Source organism: Aplysia californica, unplaced genomic scaffold (genome assembly GCF_000002075.1).
Source record: "Aplysia californica isolate F4 #8 unplaced genomic scaffold, AplCal3.0 scaffold00710, whole genome shotgun sequence".
NCBI classification, from domain to species: domain Eukaryota; kingdom Metazoa; phylum Mollusca; class Gastropoda; order Aplysiida; family Aplysiidae; genus Aplysia; species Aplysia californica.
Window position 1 is genome coordinate 153,211 of NW_004797980.1, and position 1,465 is coordinate 154,675.

Below are 1,465 nucleotides of genomic sequence, written 5' to 3' on the forward strand. Positions count from 1 at the left end.
ACACATATATAGACAGAAAGTTACAGATTTTATATTAATTGCAGAAGCATATTATTACCATGGTATCAGGTAATGATTCGAGCTGTATTATATTATGTTATATTTATGTTTGCCACGCCGTTGTAGTCAGTCTGTACATTCTGAAAGAGCTGAGAACAAAATTGTTAGCGCCTCCGCTGTCCGTATTTTGATCAGAGGTGCGCAAAATCCGGATAATCTATAAGGATAACCGGATAATTTTCAAAGAAGCATCTTCTGAATTCAGACTAGCTCTCTTTCCTGGCCCCCGTTAGCCGAAGTGGGTGCACCCATTTTTTAAAGTGATTCGAACCCGTTTGTCGAGGTGGTTCGAACCCATTTGCCGAAGCGGTTCAGAGCATACTATTTGCAGAAGGGGTGCACTAACATATTATCCGGATTTTGCTAAAGCGACTAATTGCCCAGCCCTAATTGTGATGACTCCACTCGCCCCGGGACGGTGAGTCGTCTAACAGGTCAACCCACAAGTCATGCTACTTATTATTTTCGAAAAGCGATCCGGTTGAAAACAATCCATGAGATAAAAGTGTACTTAAATCAATGTAAGTGCACACATATTATTAAGAAGAGACGAAACATACAGATTGAAACACAAAAACTCAACACCCATGCAAGCAAAATTTGTGATCTCCATCTGTTCCCCTTTACCTACTCGTCTTGGCCCAGTAGTTTAGCTACTACTGACAATGTCACCACCTTAGTATGAGACTTTGTGCAAACTTTCGGAACCTTCAGTAACACTGTAAAGATGACTCCACTAGAGAGCGGAACAGAGGGTGTTCACCTCGTAACTCGAAAGAATTGAGGAATGTTAGGACTAACATTCTATTATAAACAATTAACTACTAACCAGTTGTTGTAACCATCTCCAATTAGGGTTACGGCAACACGTAGATGTGTAACTTCGCAATAAACGTTATAAGAGTGAAGTAACATATTTATTTATTTATTTATTCATTCATTGATTTATTTATATAAAACATTCTGCTGTGTGTTTACTGTAAGACTAACAGCTAATTGGTCTCTTTTATGGACAAGCGGATTAACCCAGATTTCGGGGGTTTCCAGAAAACTTTGCTAACACCAAAAGTAGGCATTGCCCTACCTATAGGGGAAGTTTTGTTTCATTGGTGTGTATATTTGTTTGGTTATAGAGAAAACTCTCCTTGTCTTTTAAACAAACTGAACAAGGGGCAAAAACTTTACCTTCGTTGTTCTCAAAACAGCATTTTTCGGGACAGCCCCCTTGTGCTTAAAAGCGACCAATTTCAAAATCCAAAATCTGCACACTGTGTTGTTGTTACTGAACACAAAAGCGCCAGATAGATGATAGAATTGGGCAGGGACAGTCAGCAGATTATGAAAGAGCTGAGATCAAAGCATTCGCTCCCCCGATGTCGTGTCCAGACGCCCGCCAGCCCAGGTG